This window comes from Symphalangus syndactylus, chromosome 9 (genome assembly GCF_028878055.3).
Source record: "Symphalangus syndactylus isolate Jambi chromosome 9, NHGRI_mSymSyn1-v2.1_pri, whole genome shotgun sequence".
Classification (NCBI taxonomy): domain Eukaryota; kingdom Metazoa; phylum Chordata; class Mammalia; order Primates; family Hylobatidae; genus Symphalangus; species Symphalangus syndactylus.
In genome coordinates, this window is record NC_072431.2 from 65,715,295 (window position 1) to 65,735,108 (window position 19,814).

The window sequence follows — 19,814 nt, forward strand, 5'->3', positions numbered from 1 at the left end:
GCTTGCCTGTGCCATACCTTTGCTAATTTCTCCTGGGTTCCCTCACTCATGTGGTTGCCTCCACTGGAGGACTGGATGGCTAGAAGGTCAAAGATTCAAAGATGCCTCACTCATACATCTGGCAGTTCTTGTTGGCTGCTAGTTGGCGTGCCGCTGTGCTCTTTGTGGTTTCTTACCTCCCAAGAGGTTAGACTGGGCTTTCTCATAGCGTGGTGACCTCAGTGACCCAAAAGAGTGAAGGCAAAATCTACAAGGCCTATTAAGATATAGGTTTGAGAGTCCCCAGTGTCATTTCCATCATATTTCTTTCTCATTAATTGTTTTCTTTTGAGAATTTGGTATTCTGTGGCTCTCAGGATGATGATGAAATCAAGTGATCACAAACAGAGCCCATAAATAATTCACTTTTCCTCTGTGTACAAGTGGCAATCTGTCTCCTAAAGCCAGGTTCTTTCCTCCTTTTCTTTCTTAAGAAAATCCTTGGGCCGGGCGCAGTGGCTCACGCCTGTAATCCCAGCACTTTTGGAGGCCGAGGCGGGGGGATCACGAGGTCAGGAGTTCAAGACCAGCCTAGCCAACATGGTGAAACTCCGTCTCTACTGAAAATACACAAATTAGCCTGGCGTGGTGGCAGGCACCTGTAATCCCAGCGACGCGGGAGGCTGAGGCAGGAGAAATACTTGAACCCGCGAGGCGGAAGTTGCGGTGAGCTGAGATCATGCCACTGCACTCCAGCCTAGGTGACAGAGCAAGACTCTGTCTCGAAAGTAAATAAATAAATAAATAAAAAGTAAATAAACATTTATTTGATGAAAGCCACAATATGGAGCATTTTGTCAATATTTGTTAGTTGGGCAATATTTGCCTCAACTTGGCCTTTGCTTCCAGAGTTTTTACACAGAGGGTGAATCAGAGATGTTGTCATGCAGCTCCACTGAGCAAACTGCTTCTCTAGCTCAGCTCTGAGCAATGCCTGAGGGCTGCAACCAGGTGCTCTGGTGCCCAGGTGCAGCGTTTACAGGAAGAAGGAGGAGCAGAGAAGGGGATCATGAACCGCACACAAAAAAGCAGCTCTAGGCAAGAAACCTTTGTTTCCCACTTACCAGAAGATCATGGTGCCCATTATTAGGACTCAGAATAAGCATCAGACTTGGGGAGTAAGATTCGAGTGTAAGCACACTTAGGAGGCTAGCGCCAAGAAGGATACGGAGGGCCCTTCAGGAGGGGTCGGGGCATGGCTCTTACAGGACTGAGAGCTCAGTGTTTGCACCTGGGTTACACCACCCCACTTCTTGGACGTCAAGAAAGGTGACCCCCATTCACCAAAGCTCACAAAGCAGGGAGAACCAAATGTCTTCACTTCATTAAAAAATATTTTTTAAGTTTTTGGTCTATGTTTGTGTATATATGTTGGAGGTTAGGTAGACATTGGGGAAGACATTAAACTCAATAATGTAATATAGGCTCTGCACATTGGAGAAATATACAGTCAGGGTTTCCTCTGTGGTTTTACAATAGTGTGAATTCCAAATCATTCATTCATTCCTTCAAACAATATTGAGTGTATTTCAATTTATTCATTCATTCAAACACTATCTACCAAGCATATTCCACCTCATCCAGTTATTCATTCAAACATTATTTATTGAGCATATCTCAGCTCACTTATTCGTTAATTCAAACAATATTTATTGAGTGTACTTCAGCTAATTCATTCATTCATTCATTCAAACACTATCTACTGACCGTATCCCACCTCGTTCATTCATTCATTCAAACAATACTTATTGAGAGCATTCTAGCTCATTCATTCATTAAAACAGTATTTATTGAATGTATTTCAGCTCATTCATTCATTCATTTAAACATTATCTACTAAGCATATCTCAACTTATTCATTCATTCATTTAAACAGTATTTATTGAGCGTATTCCAGCTCATTCATTCAAACAATATTTGTTCAGCATAGTTCAGCTCATTCATTCATACAAACAATATTTATTGAGTATACTTCAGCTCGCTCATTCATTTGTTCAAACAATACCTATTGAGAGTATTCCAGTTCATTCATTCATTCATCCAACCAAACAGCATTTACTGAGCATGTGCATAGCCATTGGGAATACTAAAGTAGGTCAGGCAGGCATCGACCCTGCCTCATGGTGCTTCCATTCCCAAGGACCCAGACGACAAACAGATGATGGATAAATATGGTGAACATGTCAACTTAAACAGCAATCAGCTCTCTGGGGGGAATCAACTGAGAATGAGATACAGGATGTGCAGGGTGGAATGGGGAGGGCTCCGAAGAGCTCTCTCAAGAGGAAGGGAAGCCGAAGACTGCCAGGGACATGCATGCAAGGAGAAAGTGAAAAGTGATTCCTGCAGAGAGACCACCTGAGGAGGGAGAGAAAGGGTGGGGCTAGAACCCATGAGCAGGACAGCAATTTCCTCTGCTGCTGTGAAGTTGAAGCCCTCTACGATCCAGCCCCCACTCCAGGGACCTTCTTCCACTTTACCCCAACACCCATGCTCAGCTTTAGCCCCTAGACATCCTGGCTGCCCCTGCACCCCCTTCCTCCATGCCCCAGGGCCTTTGACTCTGCACTTTGCCCTGAGTGGTGTCATCCTAGCATTCCCATCCTACAAATCCAGTGCTCAGGCCTCTTCCCCATCCAGGTACCAACCAGACTGACCCTACTTAGCTTCTGAGATCAGACAAGATCAGGTGTGTTCAGGGTGGTGTGGATGGCTGTAGACACATTCAGGCCTCTTTTAAAGCTCATGCAAAGGCCTGTTTTTCAACACCTCCTAGTCTTACCTCTATACTCTGACTAGAAGCAATCTTGGGCCGAGTGCGGTGGCTCATGCCTGTAATCCCAGCACTTTGGGAGGCTGATGTGGGCCGATCACTTGAGGTCAGGAGTTCGAGACCAGCCTGGCCAATATGGTAAAACCCTGTCTCTACTAAAAATACAAATATTAGCTGGACGTGGTGGCGGGTGCCTGTAATCCCAGCTACTAGGGAGGCTGAGGCAGGAGAATCGCTTGAACCTGGGAGGCTGAGGTTGCAGTGAGCTGAGGTCGTACCATTGCACTACAGCCTGGGCATCACAGCAAGACTTCATCTCCAAAAGAAAAAAAAAAAGAAGAAAGAAAAAAGCAATCTTGACCTCTTCTATGTTTATGTGTAAATATGTGTATATATATGTATGCATACATATATATACACATGCATGTATGTGTACATGTACGTGCATATGTACAATTAACCCTTCAGTAACATGGATTTGAACTATGCAGGCCCACTTATACACAGATTGTTTTACATAAATATACTGGAAAATTTTTTGGAAATTTGCAACAATTTGAAAAAACTTGCAGACAAATGCATAGCCTAGAAATATCAAAAAAATAAAAAGAAAGAAACAGGTATGTTGGGAATGCATAAAATATTTGCAGATACTAGTGTAATTATCTTTTTTTGTTTGTTTTTTGAGATGGAGTCCTGCTGTGTCACCCAGGCTGGAGTGCAGTGGCATGATCTCGGCTCACTGCAACCTCCGACTCCCAGGTTCAAGTGATTCTCCTGCCTCAGCCTCCCAAGTAGCTGGGATTACAGGCACACACTACCAAGCCTGGCTGATTTTTTGTATTTTTAGTAGAGATGAGGTTTCACCATGTTGGTCAGGCTGGTCTCAAACTCCTGACCTCAGATGATCCACCCGCTTCAGCCTCCCAAAGTGCTGGGATTACAGGCATGAGCCACTGTGCCCAGCCTAGTGTATTTATCTTTTCACCTACGTTATTGGTAAGGCTTCCAGTCAACAATGGGTGTATCAGTCCGTTCTTGCACTGCTATAAATAATTACCTGAGACTCGGTAACTCATAAAGAAAAGAGGTTTAATTGGCTCACAGTTCTGCAGGCTGTACAAGAAGCATGACTCAGGAAATTTACAATCATGGCTGGAAGGTGAAGGAGAAGCAGGCACATATTACATGGCCAGAACAGGACGGAGAGAGAGAGGGCAGAGGTGCCACACACTTTTGAACAACTAGATCTCAGGACAACTCACTCACTATCAGGAGAATGGTGCCAAAGGGGAAATCTGCCCCCATGATCCAATCACCTCCCCCCAAGCCCCCTTCCAACATTGGGGATTACCATTTGACATAAAATTTGGGTGAGGAAACAGACCCAAATCATATCAGTAGGCTATTAGTAAAGTTATGGGCTGGGATGAGGGGGTTCAGATATTTTTGACTGCATGGGACTCTATGCCCCTAACTCCTTCCTGCATTGCTCAAGAGTCAACTGTAGGTTGGGCGAGGTGGCTCACACCTGTAATCCCAGCAATTTGGGAGGCCGAGGCAGGCGGATCATTTGAGGTCAGGAGTTCAAGACCAGCCTGGCCAACATGGCGAAGCCTCGTCTCTACTAAAAATACAAAAAAGTAGCCAGGCATTGTGGCGTGCACCTCTAGTCCCAGCTACTCCGGAGGTTGAGGCATGAGAATGGCTTGAATCCAGGAGGTGGAGGTTGCAGTAAGCTGAGTGCCACTGCACTCCAGCCTGGGCGACAAAGCAAGACTGTCTCAAAAAAAAAAAAAAAAAGTCAACTGTACAACTGTATGTGTCTGTCTCTATCTCTAAATTATATTATTTCAAAGCCAAATAAACTTTAAGAATGATCTATTTTAGCCTCCTCCTTTTACAGATCAGGGGTTAGGTCCTAAAGTTTTAGGAGACTTGCTGAAGGTCACTTCGCTGAGATTTGAACCCAGGAGGACACCTGCCCTTTGATGGCTTAGGGTGTCCCTAGAGGTGAGTGTTACAGGACTTAAATGACTTGTGTTTACAAGATAAGCATGTTCAATTCAGGCTCCAGATGCCTGAATACTCACTCTAAGGAGAGATCCCTTCTCAAAGCCTTTTTCCCCTCCTCTCACATTCACACCTGCTGCCAGGACACCAATGTCACCACATTGGTTTATACATCCTTGTATTCCCCATAGTACTTAGAAATGGAAGTTGCTCAATAAATGTTTGTAAATGAACGAACAGTTGAGTGGGACGCGAATAATGGGACTTCGCAGGGAGGTCCGGAGGGAATAAAGATTTACCTAACAATTTATGTCGCTCTTGACATGCCATGCTTTTTTCCTTGCCCAGGAGGCTGATAGCACAAATACATGCCTTGCCATGAAAATTCACAACCGTGCATTATCAGATACCCTGGTGACATGACTTGCAAACTGGAAAGCCAAGGTCACAGCCGAAGCTGACGTAAATCAAATGTGTCTTAAACACAGCATCTTCCCGTTAGGAAATCTGACCCATTTACTGCGCTCCCTCAAGGGAAGAGGCTACTTGGCACACCTCCCACTTAAAGAGAGAGAACGCCTGACACTCAATGTGTCTGATGCCACCTTCCAGCCTTGGCCTCCAGCCCCGAAGTCTCCATCTCCCCTGCCCCCAAGGCAGACCTTGTCATCCACACAGCGCATTAGGCAATTGCAGAAGGAGACAGAAAAAGCTTTAGAACTGCATTTCCCAAACTGTTCCATGTGATACTTCCAGGCGTTTGACAAATAACTGTGTTCCATGGTCAAATAATTTGGGGAAGCCATGTGTCCTATATCCTATTCTTGAGGGTTTCATAAAGCATCCCTGAAAAATCCTGCAGGAAGCAAACCTGTTTGATTTTGCTTAACCCAAGGTTTCCCCGTCATTTTGATAAGAAACCCTTTTATCTCAGGCAACAGCAACTCTGTGGTTCTTTTGGCCCTGTGGTTATTCCTTATGCCAACCTGCCTTCACACTTCCTGGGGTTCTTAAGAGAGAGAAGATTCGCAGGAGAGCATCATCAGCATGGGAGAGCAGTGATTCAGCTTTTACTGGCCACAGTGTTAAGGAGAAAATCTGCATCCAGCCTTCTTGTTCACTCAGGTCCTCAGGGACCTGCCCAGTGTCCCCAGGAATTAGGGGCTGTCAAGGAAAAAAGAAATCTGGACTTAGCAAGAAGAGACTTCGGTTCAAAAGGGTTATTGCACACTGTGTTGGGCAGGAAGGTGGGAAAGGGACTCTTGTAATGGGGGCAGGAGACTATTCCACCAGGAGGAGGAGGACAATCACAATAGGATTAGGGGACTATTGCACAGGAGGAACACTCTGACCATAAAATCCACACAGCTCCAGAGTTAGAATACAGGCAATAATAAATGCTGGCCAGGATGTGGAGAAAAGGAAACTTGCACACTTCTTGTGAGAGTGTAAATTAGTACAACCACTAAAGAGAACAGTTTGGAGGTTCCTCAAATCTAAAAACTGATCTACCATATGATCCAGCAATCCCACTGCTAGGTATACACCCAAAAGAAAAGAAATCAGTATTTGGAAGAGATATCTACACTCTTTTGTTTATTGCAGCATTATTGACAATAGCCAAGATGTGGAAGCAACCTAAATGTCCATCAACAGACAAATGGATAAAGAAAACGTGGTACATATACACAGTGGAATACTATTCAGCCATAAAAAAGAATGAGATCCTGTTATTTGCAACAACATGGATGAACTGGAGGTCATTATGTTAAGTGAAATAAGCCAGACACAGAAAGACAAATTTTGCATGTTTTCACTTATTTGTGAGAGCTAAAAATTAAAACAATTGAACTCATGTAAAGAGAGTAGAAGGGTGGTTAGCAGCGGCTGGGAAGGGTAGTGGGGGGGGTGCATGTTGAAGGGGTTTGAGGGTGGTTAATGGGTATAAAAATATAGTTAAATAAAATGAATAAGACCTACTATTTGACAGCACAACTGGGTGACTACAGTCAACGATAATTTTTCTACATCTTTAAATAACTAAAAGTATAATTTGTTTGTAACACAAAGGAAGGATAAATACTTGAAGTGATGGATACCCCATTTACCCTCATATGATTATTATGCATTGTATCTCTGTATCAAAATACTTCATGTACCCTATCAGTATATACGCTTACTAAGTACCTATAAAAATTGTTAAGGCTGGGTGCGGTGGCTCATGCCTGTAATCCAAGGTGGGTGGATCACCGGAGGTCAGCAGTTCCAGACCTGTCTGGTCAACACGGTAAAACCCTGTCTCTACTAAAAATACAAAAATTAGCCAGGCATGGTGCCGGGTGCCTCTAATCCCAGCTACTCGGGAGACTGAAACAGGAGAATCACATGAACCCAGGTGGCAGAGATTGCGGTGAGCTGAGATTGCACCACTGCACCAGAGTGAGACTCTGTCTCAAAAATAAATAAATAAATAAGGATTAGGCAAAAGTGCCTCCTTTCACAGAGAAAGATAAGCAAAGCTAGAGAAAAGTAGGAGTGGGGAAGTGGGGTGAAAGGGTAACATAATCAGATAACGGATCCAAGAATATTTCACCCTGAAGCCAGCCTGTTCTCAAGAGTGTACGCCAGCTCAGGCTGAGGGCTGGCCAGAGATCGGGGGCACCTTGAAGATGGGAACCATGCAGGAAGGACGATAGGAAAGGAAAACAGAATGAACTTCCAGGTAGCCCAGAAGTACTACCTCCATGCTTCTATTTCTTTAGAAAAATAAATGAATACATTGCTTTGTCATTAAGCAATTGTAACTTCCAGTCTCTGTTGGCTCCGCCCAATGCAATTCCTGATACACAGGCAGGTGGAAACAGAAACGGTGGAAATCGGGGATACTAAAAATACTTTCGGCTATTATCGTCTAAAAATCTTTCCTTGCACCCCAAGGCCAAGCTCACTGAGTACAATACTTTTTAGAGGTTAATTCTACCAAGAACTCCTCCTCCAGACCTGTGTCATGGTCCACAGTGCCTACAGGCAGGGCTAGGTGCTGAAATGCCCTTCAAACTCCTTTTCCTAAAAGCTGAGGATAGACTGTGACAGCTGCAGGTGTGAGCCAAATGGTCCCAAGGGCTTTGCCTTGCTGATACCACTAAGTGCCAAGTTCTCAGAGATGTGCCGCTTGCAGCTACGGCTCCTGGGGAAAACAAAGAGAAATTCACAAAGAGAGAAGGCACTTAATTGAAATTCACTCACCCAGGAAGAAAATGACGGAATTCAGCCAGGCGCGGTGGCTCACGCCTGTAATCTCAGCACTTTGGGAGGCCGAGGCAGGCAGATCACTTGAGGTCAGGAGCTCCAGACCAGCCTGGCCAACATGGTGAAACCCCGTCTCTACTAAAAATACAAAAACTATCCGGGCATGGTGGCACCGACCTATAGTTCCAGCTACTCGGGAGGCTGAGGCAGGAGAATCACTTGAACCCAGGAGGCGAAGGCTACAGTGAGCTGAGATGTGATGACTGCACTCCGGCCTGAGTAATAGAGGAAGACTCTGTCTCAAAAAAAGAGAGAAAGGAAGAAAGAGAGAGGAAGGAAGGAAAGAAGGAAGGAAGGAGGGAGGGAGGGAAGGAAGGAGGGAAGGAAGGAAGGAAGGAAGGAAGGAAGGAAGGAAGGAAGGAAGGAGGGAGGGAGGGAGGGAGGGAGGGAGGGAGGGAGGGAGGGAAGGAAGGAAGGAAGGAAGGATGGATGGAAGGAAGGAAGGAAGGAAAAAGGAAAGAAAAGAAAATGATGGAAGTCTATATAGAGCCAACCTCCAATAGTACAAACAGGTAACTGTACCCAGGTGAGGTGAGAGTCACTCCCAGCCCACTTGGCTGCCTGCCTCCAGCCTCCTAGCTAAAGGAACAGGGAGAGGAACTGTGAAAAGATGTGGTGTGAGCGGCTCCTCTGGAACTGGAGCCCCTATGATTGAGGTGCTGTGTTCTAAGCCTGCTCTCCACTGCCAGTCATCACAGCGAGCAAGGGAGGCCAATGTGATGGTTAAGTCCAAAGGTCCCCGGGTTCAAGCTCTGACTCACCATTCATAACCTGTGTCACTTTGGATGAGTTACTTAATCCTCTGTGTACCATGCACTTGATCTGCAAAATAAGGATGATAGTGTACTCATCTCATATTGTGAGTGGAAAAGAATTACTTAATAGAGGACATTAAGAACAGTGTCTGGCACATAGAAAGTCCCCAATAAATGCTAACCATTATTATTCAGAGACACGTCTCCCTGACCTCTTTAACTAATGGGCACATTGAAATGTATTTGCTTCTCCTGATTAGAAGAATTGTAAGAAAATCCAAAGGCATCAAATTCTCCTTCTGTCATTACTGCAAACTCTCTGGATAAGTTGCTCAGGGGTTAGTCTATGAGCCTTGGTTTTCTTACCTGCAAAACAAAAAGGTTGACCTAGATCATTATCACACAGAATCTTTTGAGCTTAGAACTTCTCACAGTTGCTCCATTTTCTCACAGCCAGGGATGGGAGGGAAAAAGCCAGAGTGTGCATACAAATGCTCCACCTGGCTCCTTCACAACAGAGTCTGCACCTGCTGTGTTTTCCCAGGTGCACAGGAAAATGGTAGGTCACAAAAAAAGGGAAGAGAATGTGCTAGAAGAATCTGGCATCACACACACATGCACATTTCTATATAAGCTCTGCACAACTTGCTTCCTTCCACGTTAAGCATTATCAGTGTAGAAGTCATGTCTGGTTTGTTTGTCTTGCTAGCACCAGAGCCTGGCACAAGGCCTGGAATTGCATAGATGCTCAGTCAATATTTATTGAGTAAATGAGGCAGAGGAGGTCCAGTTTGCAAAGCTCCATCACTCTGCAAGTCTAACAGCTTCAAGAGGTTATGTGGTCCTGTTTGTTGTCACCGCCGTTCCAGATCCACCCTATAAATTCTATAGCCTCTCTTCTTTGGGGACAGAGTCTTCATGAACTTTTAGGCAGCATGTGAGAGCAGAAGAAGCACTGGCCAGGGGTTCAGGGTTCCTGATTTCTTTTGTTTTTTGAGACAGAGTCTGGCTCTGTCGCCCAGGCTGGAGTGCAGTGGCGCAATCTCGGCTCACTGCAAGCTCCGCCTCCGGGGTTCATGCTATTCTCCTGCCTCAGCCTCTCCGAGTAGCTGGGACTACAGGCGCCCGCCACCACGCCCGGCTAATTTTTTTGTATTTTTAGTAGAGACGGGGTTTCACTGTGGTCTCGATCTCCTGACCTCGTGATCCGCCCGCCTCGGCCTCCCAAAGTGCTGGGATTACAATCGTGAGCCACCGCGCCAGGCCAGGGTTCCTGATTTCTAGTCTCTGTTACAGTGGGTGGCTAGTTAGGCATAAGCAGGGCAGGAGAGGGCTTTCCCAGCCCCACCAGGAATATGAGGCAGCCATCAGGTGATGGTCAGGCAGTTGTTAACAAGCTCTCTAAAATAACAATTGGTCGCAGCTGGTGCCAGGGAAAGACAGTCTCCCAACAGATAGAAACATCTGAAGCTGGTGATCAGCAGCTTCCTGATAACATCTCAGGAGTTGGGCAAGTGGGCTCATGCATGCATATTAAGAGGCAAAATGGCAGAGCTTACCTGGTTTATGACCTTCTAGGAACATTCAACTGGAAAGGGCAGAACGCCTCCCGTAAGCATGTGTACAACTCCAATAAACACACTGCGTGTGCTCACTTCCCAAGCGCTAATAGGCCACTGTGCAAGTGGACAGCCCACCCCAAGGGAGGAATCATGGGAGAAGGGACGCAAGACTCTGGAAGTATGCCAATGCATAAAACCCTGAGTCAAAGGTCAAACAGGGCACTTGATCTTTCAAGCTGTCCACTTGGCCCTCTTCCAAGTGTACTTTCCTTCCTTTCATTCCTGCTCTATAGCTTTTTAAGAAACTCTCACTCCTGCTCTAAGACTTGCTTTGGTCTCTTCTTCTGTGTCTATGCCTCCTCGGTCATGTGGAGGCAAGAATCAAGGTTACTGCAGACCCCTATAGATTCACCACCAGTAACCATCTCATTCTCATGTTTCTTTTTTTTTTTTTTCACCCTGTCGCTCAGCCTGGAGCGCAGTGGTGTGATCTTGGCTCACTGCAACCACCATCTCCCAGGTTCAAGCAATTCTCCTGCCTCAGCTTCCTGAGGGATTACAGGCATTCCCTACTATACCCAGCTAATTTTTGTATTTTTTGTATTTTTAGTAGAGACGGGGTTTCACCATGTTGGCCACCTGGTCTCGAACTCCTGACCTCAAGTGATCTACCTGCCTCGGCCTCCCAAAGTGCTGGGATTATAAGTGTTAATGACTGTGCCCAGCCTCCATCTCGCAGTTGACTCTCTGTGTATCCTTAGCCTTGCAGGGCTCACCCAGCCTCTCTGTGAAATGATATTGCCCCTTAAAAAATGTTAGAGATTGGGCCTAGAAGGAAACACATTAAGGTATTAATAGTGTTCATATCTCAATGCTAAAATTCCACTGGACACTTAATTTCTTCCTTACACTTTTTCTGTATTTCCAAAATCTCTAACAATGGAAATGTGTTTTTATAAGAAGAAGAAACACTGCATGCTATTCAAATGTGAGATCATTCTGGGCCCTCTTTTGCTTATTTAGAATAATTTAAAGACTATCATTTTTGGTCAGGCACAGTGGCTCATGATTGTAGTCCCAGCACTTCGAGAGGACAAGGCAGGAGGACTGCATGAGTCCAGGAGTTCGAGACCAGCCTGAACCACGTGGTGAAACCCGGTCTCTACCAAAAATGCAAATATTGGCCAGGTATGGTGGCACACGCCTGTAGTCTCAGCTACTTGGGAGACTGAGGCAAGAGGATCACTTGATCTTGGGTGGTGGAGGCTGCAGTGAGCTGAGATTGCGCTGCTGCAGTCCAGCCCGGGTGACAGTGAGACCGTGTCTCAAAAATAAACAAACAAACAAAAAACTGTCATTTTTGAGTACTTTCTTCCTTTATTTCTAAACCCAACCACACATCACACATTCTCACCTCAGACAGCAGGATCTTCTGTTGATAGTAAAAAGTTAAGCTTCGGGGTGTTGGAAATGTCACCACAAAACAGTATGGTATTAGCCAATGCATTTAGCCTTTCATATACTGTGTCTCCTATTTTTATAAAGCAAAGGGACTAGATTAACATTGCCCTGGCTCTGAAATTTTATGCTTCCTTATGCAATCAGCCCGATGTACTTTGAGTGATCCTCTGGAGAAATCAGATGTGTATTACTGGAACAGAGCCACAAGGCTTGGGGGTTCGGTTTGTCATTCCCGCTGGTGAAACCACCATGTCTTGCAAAGCATCATGTCTCCTGGAAAGTGAACTGGTTTTATGAGGGCAACTGGGGATCCTTATCAGGCACTTGAGTCCTCAGCAGACTGGCTGTGAGGAAAACAGAATCTCCCGATTAAATCTGTAGTGGAAAACATTCCAGCCAACTTTCTGGAGTCAGCAGTTGGAATGATTCCAAAGTTATGAATGAAAAACAGCAATGACAAACACGTATCAAGGGCTATGTCGGTCATCACAGCCTCAGCCACTTTACCTCCCAATTCCTTGCCAAACAGGGAAGAACATCTCTATTTGGAGGGGAGAAAGCATGCTTTGTTTCCCAGTCCCTCCTTTTGTCTGTCTTTTTGTCTGTCCCTCCCATTGGCAGTCACAAAGTGAAGCTCGACTTTGTCTGCTAAGGAACAGCAGGTACTTGTTGGCAGTCACCAAGTCCTTAGAGGTGACTTCTGAAATGGTGAGCAACTGTAAATTGTTGTCCTCTGCTGATGGAAGTTCTCTAGTTTCCAGTACCTAAAAGGGAATGTAATACTAGTCATTGGGATTCTTTCTTAGCTGAATAAGGACAAGGCATTCTTCAAAGGGGAAATTAACCTTGGATGATATCTGGGCTTTCTTTTTCTTGTCCTACTTCTTTTTTTTTTTTTTTTTTTTTTTTTGTTTTGAGACAAAGTCTCACTCTATTGCCCAGGCTGGAGTGCAGTGGCATGATCTTGGCTCACGACAACCTCTGCCTCCTGGGTTCCAGTGATTCTACTGCCTCATACTCCCAAGTAGCTGGGACTACAGGCAGGAGCCATCATGCCTGGCTAATTTTTCTTATTATTATTTGTTTTTAGTAGAGACAGGGTTTCACCATATTGGCCAGGCTGGTCTTGAACTCCTGACCTCGTGATCTGCCCGCCTTGGCCTCCCAATGTGCTGGGATTACAGGCGTGAGCCACTGCACCCGGCCTTCTTGTCCTACTTCTTGATAAGAAAGATGATAGTTTACTTATCATCAATGCAAACTGCAGCTCAAAATTAAAGAATTCAAGAATATAGCCGAGGCCTAAGAAGAATGAGAATGTTTCTGTAATCTGACGTCTTTCGAGGGCTCAAAATAATTAGGGAGCTACTGTGTATAGAAAGACCTGGCACTACGGGAGCTCTAAGGGGCTCCTTGACCACATTCCTCTAAAGCTACTCAAGACCAGTGGGTCATTAATCAAGTCTCATAACAAAACTTGGGTGAAATTAATCATCTAAGAGGAGGCGTTCCTACATGCTCATCTAAGAAGCAGTGAGCCCTGCCTCTCTTCCCCTTTAGCCCACAGAAGCTCACAGAGGACCCTCCCTCCCCTATGCTTCTGAACCACTCCACATCAGAATAAGCCAACTTCCCCTTCATTGCATTGAATCTCTCAGACACTGACCTAGCACTTTTCATGTGCCAATCATCAGTCAGGACCTGAAGGAATTAGCAAAATAAGATTGTTTATGCTGTGAGCAGAATGCAAGTCACAAAGAGACATAGATAGCAATGTTTTCCCTTTCTTCATATGGACAGAATCAGGGATGGAACCCAGAAGCACAACTGCAAAGTCAAAACTGGAAACAAATAAATGCTTAGATGGAGGCCAAGTACAAGAAACTCTGGACACCCAAGAGAAAAAGTGATCTGTTCAATGTGGGAAGTTTAGGGAAGGCTTCCCAGTAATTTACAGCAGAATGACAGTGATAGGAATGGCTATTAGTGGACAGGCATGAACATATTTATTTGGTTATGTTAGAGTTGCTCGATAGGCTCATGCCTATAATCCCAGCACTTTGGGAGGCTGAGACAAGAGGATCACTTGAGCTCAGAAGTTCAAGACCAGCCTGGGCAACATAGTGAGACCCCGTCTCTCTCCCTCTGAAAAAGAGAACTGCTTGATGATGGATTTCGGATGGAACAATAGAAAAGAGAAGAGTTAAAATTAAACTCCAAGTTACTGCCTTTTATATCTAGGTGATGGTGGTGCCACTTACCAACAAGGGAAGGACCGGGGTAGACAGCTTTATCAGATTTATGCCACTAGCACTGTCAAGGACCCCTGAAAAGTGCCAGTTGACCTCAGCATCCTGGGTGTATTCGTGGTCCATATGAAAGAGTTTGAGATCCAGGAATGGTAGAGATGGCACTGCATTGGAAGAAGTACTACAGACATCCAAGTGTCCAGTTCTATATTCCCAATGAGCACAAATGCTGTCTCTTAGGGTTCATGTATCGATGCCAACTTTCAGGAGGACTCCTCTAGTTTCTACCGGAGGACCAAAAAAGGAAGAAAGCCATGACATTAACAAGCACAACAGGAAAACAAGGAAGGGTAAACGGTCCTCATCCTTCCTTCTGCAGATTTCCAACCTCCCTGCACTGCCCTGTGCTGGCAGAGCCTAACTTGGAACCAGGTGACAAAGAAATGCGATGTGGCTGGGTCCCAGCCCCAACACAGCGAAATAGAGTACAGGATAGTTTTGGAGCTTGATATGGTTTCGATATTTGTCCCCTCCAAATCTCATATTGAAATTTGATTCTAATGTTTGAAGTGGGGCTAAGTGGCAAGTGTTTGGGTCATGGGGGTGGATCCCTCATGAATGGCTTGGTGCCCTCCCCGCAGTAACGAATGAGTTCTTGTTCTATTAGTTCACACAAGACCTGGTTGTTTAAAAGAACCTGGCATCTCTCTTCTCTCTCCTGCTCCCTCTCTCACCATGTGACACGTCAACGCTGCTCCTTCCACCATGATTGAAAGCTTCCCGAGGTCCTCACCAGAAGCAGATGCTGGCACTATGCTTCTTGCACAGCCTGCAGAACTGTGAGCCAAATAAACCTCTTTTCTTTATGAATTACCCAGTCTGTTATTCCTTTACAGCAATGCAAAATGAACAGATAGAGGGCTGAAAAACAGGAGTTTAAATGCCTGCATACCATTCAGAACCTCCACCCACACCCACTGACACCTTGATATCTAACATGCAGAGTCACTAATGTTTTCCACTATGAGGTGTGCACAGATTAATATGAATCGATAATGGTGCCCAGTGGGCAATGAAAATGACCCTTCCTATGAGGAGTTACTGAAACACAACTTAAGGTTCCTGAGGTTGCTACCATCAGCAGTCCAACTTCTCCTTTCAGAAACTCTCACTGCGGTAATCATCACAAGGACCTCCCCAGAGGTATCAGATGCTAAGTTATACTTACCAAATAAGAATGGCCTCGGGCAAGAAGGAACCCCACAGGAAGAACCAATTGACCCTCCCAAGAACAATCATACATTCCTGTCATGGGATACCCACCATAGCCCCTATTTCTCAAGGCTTGGCCCCCTCCCTGGATTAGAGTTCTTAGTGACCTCTCAGTGTCTTCTTAGTTTTTTTGTTTGTTTTTCTGGGAGCCACCTTTAATATTATCCATGACTCTGTATTCAGATCATGGACTGTGCTTCAGTGGACAGATACCTAGTCCTGACCCTGTGAACTTATGACTTTGAACTCTTCCCCATGCCAATACTATGCAGAACTTCAAGGGCTTCCAAAAGGGAAAAGAATTGTGACCTTGAACTCTTCCCCATGCCAACACCATGCTGAACCTTAATAAGAGCTTCCAAAGGGGAGAAAGAATCCTGACCTTGACCTTTTCCTTATGCCAACACCATGCTGAACCACAAGGGTTTCCAAAGAGGCAAAGAATTCTGACCTTGAACTCTTCCCCATGCAAGCACCATGCTGAACCTTAAGAGCTTCCAAAGGAGAAAAGAATTCTGACCTTGAACTCTTCCTCATGCAAACACCACGTTGAACCTTACGAGCTTCCAAAAGAGAAAAGAATTCTGACCTTGAACTCTTCCCCATGCAGACACCATGTTGAACTTTAAGAGCTTCCAAAGGAGAAATGAATTCTGACCTTGAACTCTTCCCCATGCCAACACCATGCTGAACCACAAAGGCTTCCAAAGAGGTAAAGAATTGTGACCTTGAGCTCTTCTCCATGCCAACACCATGCTGAATCATAAAGACTTCCAAAGGGGGAAGAAATTCTGACCTTGAACTCCTTCCTATGCCAACACTATGCTGAACCTCAAGGGCTTCCACAGGGGAAAAGAATCTGACCTTGAACTCTTTCTCATGCGAACACTATGCTGAACCTCAAGAGCTTCCAAAGGGAAAAAAGAATCCTGACCTTGACCTTTTCCTTATGCCCACACCATGTTGAATCTTAAGAGCTTTCAAAGGAGAAAAAAATTCTGACTTTGAACTCTTCCCCCATGACAACACCATGCTGAACTTTAAAAGCTTCCAAAGGAGAAAAGAATTCTGACCTTGAACTCTTCCCCATGCAAACACCATGTTGAACCTCAAGAGCTTCCAAAGGAGAAAAAATTCTGACTTTGAACTCTTCCCCATGCCAACACTACGCTGAAACTTAAGAGCTTCCAAAGGAGAGAAGATTTCTGACCTTGAACTCTTCCCCATGACAACACCATGCTGAACCTCAAGGGCTTCCAAAGAGGCAAAGAATTGTGATGTTGAGCTCTTCACCATGCCAACACCATGCTGAACCTTAATAAGAGCTTCCAAAGGGGAAAAAGAATCCTGACCTTGACCTTTTCCTTATACCAATACCATGTGGAAACTTAAGAGCTTCCAAAGGAGAAAAGAATTCTGACCTTGAACTCTTCCCCATGCCAACACCATGCTGAACCACAAGGGCTTCCAAAGAGGCAAAGAATTGTGACCTTGAGCTCTTCTCCATGCCAACACCATGCTGAACCTTAAAGACTTCCAAATGGGAAAGAAATTCTGACCTTGAACTCCTTCCTATGCCAACACTATGCTGAACCTCAGGGGCTTCCAAAGGGGAAAAGAATCTGACCTTGGACTCTTTCTCATGCCAACACTATGCTGAACCTCAAGAGCTTCCAAAGGGAAAAAGAATTAGGGCAGATGTACACCCCTGGCCAGAGCCAACCAGAGAGGGGATTAGTATGAACATAATCTCAAGACCATCCCAACCATACCCCCTATTTACTCCTTCTCTGGGAGACTAATAGAGCCCATTAGAAAAATATATACTATGCCAATGTCTGGAGTTCTCTAAAAAAGAACAGGCCAATTCTACAAAGACAAACAGGGGAAAATCCTGAATATTCAGAGGCCTGTAAAATGGAGACAATTGTGCCTTCTGCACAGACTCCTCTGAGGTCAGAAGAGATGAAAGCACAGCTGTCTGTGAACTGGAGAATATGTGATATAAGTGGAAGAAATGTTGATACCACATATGAACTTGATCGAAGACAATTTCCAAGTTGATAGAAGAGTAAGAGGAAAAGCATCGAAAGCAAATCTGCTTGAACCCTTTTTTTAATCACTGCATTTTGTCAGCAACTTTTGCTATTCCCCAGCAGAACAAACCTCATTCCACCTCAGAAGGGAGCAGGTGAACACAGTTGTTCACGTGTTCCAGAAGCTATCAGGCTGACTTCAACACATGCTTAGAACAAGCCCCATTTTATCCAAGTGAATAATATGGTTTCCCTTCTGTAAGCAAAACCATGATATATAGGCAAACTCCACGTTAATTGGATAAACCAGTGGTAAAGCCCCAGAAGAACAATTAACTTGCATGTGAAATACTCCCAGCTGAAATCTTGGAAAATTTGCATGTAATTAGTACTCCCTTCCAGCTCTCTGAAGTATAAAATACAATGCATTAGGGCTTGTAACACTAATATCGCTGAGAACACAGCTAATGTGGGAAGTCTAATTCGCCACTAATATGCAGATGCCAAGCTAGTTGGTGCTTGCTTTCACCTGTTTTGGCTAATTGTTTTCGGTGTGATTTAGAAACTCCATACCTCATGATGCAGTTGTACCTGATGCAACAACTCACCAGTGCTGGACTGTGGGAGGTCACATCATTTAGACTGCAAATTCAGAAGTGACTTTCGAGGAAATTTGGTCCAGTTCCCAAGCAATAAAGCTGTCGCATCATAATCAGCTTAGAACAATTTGCAAATGATAGTTTTCTGTGTTGCGCCATCAGAGATTCTGATTCAGCAAGTCCTGGTTGGATCTCATACATCTCAATTAAAAATCAACAATAGATCGGGCATGGTGGCTCACGCCTGTCTGTCATCCCAGCACTCTGAGAGGCCGAGCCAGGTGGATCAGGAGTTCCAGACCAGTCTGGCCAACACGGTGAAACCCCATCTCCACTAAAAATACAAAAATTAGCCGGGCCTGGTGGTGCATGCCTGTAGTCCCAGCTACTGGGGAGGCTGAGGCAGGAGAATAACTTGAATCCGGGAGGCGGAGGTTGCAGTGAGCTGAGATCGTGCAACTGTACTCCAGCCTGGGTGACAGAGCAAGAATCTGTCTCAAAAAAATAAATAAATACAAATAATAAATAAATAAACAATAAATGTCTTTTTGAATGCAACCAGAAGATTTTGTGGTGCAACCAGGATTGGGAACCACTGATATCCTGAACCTACTCAATGCATGAATTCCTAAAACTGCGTGACCAGTGGGCATCCAGTCTCTGCTTGTGTACTCCCAGAAATAAGATTAATTTCTCAGGCCAGGCGTGGTGGCTCACACCTGTAATACCAGCACTTGGAAGGCCAAGACAGGCAGATCACCTGAGGTCAGGAGATCGAGACCAGCCGGACCAACATGGTGAAACCCTATCTCTACTAAAAATACAAAAAAATTAGCCAGGCGTGGTGGTGCACACCTGTAATCCCAGCTACTTAGGAGGCTGAGGCACAAGAATTGCTTGAACCTGGGAGGCAGACATTAGAGTGAGCCAAGATTGTGCCACAGCACTCCAGCCTGGGCAACAGAGTGAGACTCCATCTCAAAAAAAAAAAAAAAAAAGATTAATTTCTCAGTTCCAGTCAAAGGTGGTTGCTTGTGTCCCATGTTGAGAGGTCTTCTAAGGCTGCAGCTAGATTCAGCGGAAGAGATTGCCAAGTTGATTAGCACTCTGTAGGTGCAGGTGACAGAGGCATGCCTGCCTATATTTTTCACCCTTGATAAGAGATATGTACTTCAAATCCCATTCAATAGCCTTCAGTTTATAAAGATTAAAAATGGTGGTTTACACATTAGTGGGACTGAATGATGGGAACACATGGACACGTGCTGGGGAGCAACACACACTGGGGCCTGTTTGCAGGTGGATGGGGAAGGAGAGCATCAGAAAAACAGCTAATGGATGCCAGGCTTAATACCTAGGTGGTAGGATGATCTGTGCAGCAAACTGCCATGACATACGTTTACATACATTTCCTACGTAACAAACCTGCACATCCTGCAACGTGTACCCCTGAACTTACAACAGCAATAGTTGAAGGGCCAGGTGCGGTGGCTCACACCTATAATCCCGGCACTTTGAGGGGCCAAGGCAGTTGGATCACCTAAGGTCAGGAGTTCGAGACCAGCCTGGCCAACATGGTGAAACCCCATTTTTACTAAAAATACAAAAATTAGCCTGGGGTGGTGGCAAGTGCCTGTACCTCAGGAGGCTGAGGCAGGAGAATCACTTGAACTCAGGAGGCGGTGGTTGCAGTGAGCCGAGATAGCACCACTGCACTCCAGTCTGGGCGACAGAGTGAGATTCTAC